Consider the following 3614-nt stretch of genomic DNA (forward strand, 5'->3'; position numbering starts at 1 on the left):
AGAATGACAGTTATGTCATGGACCTGTGTATGTTTCTGTTTCAGGAGTCTGAAGGGATGCACTATGGATACATGGGGGCAATACAGCAGCACAGAATGGCATGGCAGCACAGCAGAAATAGGACATAAGCAAGGTATGGCAGTATATGTGCATGGCACCCTAGGTGTAAATGTGTAGAACAGTCTATCAGGGACAATGTGGGCAGTCAGCATATTCATGCATTCATAATCTGTGATAAGGTCTGTTACCCTGGCTATATGTTACCTGGGATATCTGAACTTACAAATCAATAAGGTGTGATGATGGAATTTACATGTCTACAAATATTCTGTGTCTGGGTCAGACAGGTGACATACATTGATTATGATTATGTATAGGAGGGCAGTTTAGTGTGAGCAGCTAGTCACATGGCCAAAAAGTGCATAACCATTGCATAGGGATAGCCAATAATGCCCTGTCTAAAGCACTGTACAGGGATATATTTTCACATACACTCAGTTGGCTAATCTGAGATTGGAACCCCTACCTATCTACAATTAGACACTATAGCTTGCAGTATTTATTGCATGTACCACAGAGTTTACCTGATATTAGAATGTCAGACAGTGCTCTTGAGGTGGATGACATCAGCAGACCTTGTAGAAGAGGGCAATATACAGGCCAGAAGCTAGTCACAGGGCCCTAAAATGCTTAACCACTGCACAGAGATAGCCCTATACAGGCTTGTCCATAGTGCTGCATGGGGGTATATTTACACACACACATTCAGCTGACATGAGATTAGAATGCCTACCTATCTATAATTACACACTATAGCTGGCAGTACTCATCACATGCACCATGGGTTACATCTGTTGTATATGTGATTGCAGGCACAGTAATTCTGGAGTACTCAAAGTAGCCTTGAGTTTGACAGCATATCTGGCCTGTAGAGTGATATTGCTTAGTACTGTTATTGTATCTAGTGTCCTAGGAGTAGGGTACCTGTCACTATCCCTGATATGTGTGTACAGTTAGCAGCATGAACATATATGGCTGTTTGCAGTTAGAAAGGCAAGAATGTGGCCAGGAACAATATGGCCTGTCCAAGGCATACCTTAAGCCATTGTACAGCACAACACCTGCTCACCTTTGTCTGCCTACACGGTGACATTCCACAGGCACAGGGGTCTGTGGGTGAGTGGATTATCTACTGTCATGGCCTTGGTTTGGTTCCTTTGGGCAACTGTTATGATGTGTGAGTGCAGATAACCTCAGCATTCCAATGGTGTGTGGGGAAATCCATACACCCCCCCACACACATGTATATATATATATATATATATATATATATATATATATATATATATATATATATATATACGTGTGTGTGTGTGTGTGTGTGTGTGTGTTGTGTTGTCTGGGCTGGCTGGCATCATTTTTACTAATATGTATGTTGGAGTATGATGTCAATCCCTAGGGCCCTTGGTTGTCAGTGCATGTGCTATGCATTGTCTTTTTGCAAAGGCCAGATTATACTGGGCACACACCTATGTCTGCCTACAGGGACAACCTTAGGGGTTTCTTCCTTGGAGTCCCCCTGTGGATGTGGCTGTGGTGACCTAGGCACTAGTGGGGGCTGTATATCCCTTCCCTTTGCTGATTCTGCTGCAGCTGTTTCCACAGGATCATATTGTGTAGCATGGCATGGCTGAAGAGTACTCCAGGGCTCCACCAGATATATCAAGGCACCAGAACTGTGACTTCAGCAGCCCAAACACATGCTCTATGATGGTCCTAGTTCATGTGTGTACCTCATTATGGCATTTTCAGGTGGGTGGGTGTGCATTTATGATGGGTGTCATAATCCACAGTTCCAGTGCATAGACAGCATCCCCCAGTAAATGGCCATGAGGGATGTGCTCCTTAGCAAACATCTGGCACAGCTGTAATACATGCCAGATATGGGAGTCATGATAACTGCCAGGGCTACCAGCACACACATTCATGATAATGCCCTGGCTATTGCACATGACCTGGCAGTTGATGAAGTGATACCCCTTGTGGTTGACGTAGATTCTACCTTCCTCACTGGATGGTGCCTTGATGTGTTCATGAATGCAATCTGTGGCATCCAGTATCTCAGGGTAGTGTGCTACACAGTAGAAGTGTTGGATACTGCTGGCCCTCACCTCAGGGGTGAGGGGAAAATAAATGTGCTCACTGGCATGTGGTAGCATGGCATTCAGAAAATGGTGGAGTACACTGGATGCTGATGCCTGTGATACCCCCATCATGTCCCCAGTTGGTCTTTGGAAAGTATCTATAGCTAGTATTCTAGTATCCTAAGAGCTACACATACCTTTGTTTCCACTAGGATGGATTCCCCTCTGTTGGCTCTGGGTTTGAATTGGGGTTGTCAGAGCTCAATGAGTTCTTGTTGTATGTCCTGTCCACCCTGTAGTGCTCTACAATTTCCAGCTCATGTAGCACTTGGAAGGTTACCCTGGGCCTGAACACTCTTCTCCTTCTCAGTCTAGGCCTACTGTCAGCAGCAGCAATGACTTCAGCATCTAGCACATACAGATGTAGCAGACCTCCAGCAGCCCCTAGCATTCTTTCAGTAAAAACTCTGAAGTCTGTACTACACTGGTGCAGAGTTTGGGAGTAAAATCAGATTGTAGGATGTATGCAACTTTTATAGTGCTCTGCTGTAGGTGTACCATGTGGGATTGGCTACATATGATGCAGTGCACCTGCCAAGTATGCACCATGTGTGATTGGCTACATATGATGCATTCCACCTGCCAAGTACATCATTAAGGACTGTTAATGGCCCTTGCTTTAATGAAACAAGGGTCATCATTTGCATAGGGATCCATGCACACAACCTGGAAACAACACAGTTCCAGGCACTGCCTCCTTAGTAACAGGGCCATTCCATCATTGTACATACTCCACACATGGTCCTATAATACATTACTGTCACATACTATTAAATTTCATTTTTACACTTTTTACATTTTTTTTTCATAGCAGTATGTTTGCGCACTGTGGCATGCCCCACAAATACCCAGATTATTAAAAAAATAATAATTTTACATTATTTCCATACAGTTTTGGACACATGGTGGATAGTTTTACACATTTCTGTCTCTGTTATGCTATTTCTACTCATCTACCTTTTAATGGCCCCTGTTGTTATTTTTACATTCAGTACATGGAATATTTCCGTGTACACTACAGACACCAATGCGAGGTCTGTAGGACTGCCTATTTGCTTCCTGGATTGCTTCACCTCCCTCATTTGCATGCAGTTCATGTGCTTATCAGATTATTTGCATGCCATGGATACTTCCATGTTGCCATGCTCATGCACGCTACTCAGCTCTGTTTACTGGATCGCACACTTGCTTACTTTCATGTAAGCATTGTGCCACTGTGCTTACATGGAAAAAAGGTCCATGTAGGCTTTATTAAATTTTCCCCAAGGTATCGGAGGCATATAGGTAGAACTGAAAGGTAAGTGAGTGGGATGAGGCAACACAGAAATTTGGACTGTAGGTTAAAAACTGACTTCCCTTCCAGCAATTAATATTCCAGTATAGGTACAGAAAAGGCTATAGGGGAGTGCT

This window comes from Protopterus annectens, chromosome 16.part0 (assembly GCF_019279795.1).
Source record: "Protopterus annectens isolate FY-2018-M chromosome 16.part0, PAN1.0, whole genome shotgun sequence".
NCBI classification, from domain to species: Eukaryota; Metazoa; Chordata; order Ceratodontiformes; family Protopteridae; genus Protopterus; species Protopterus annectens.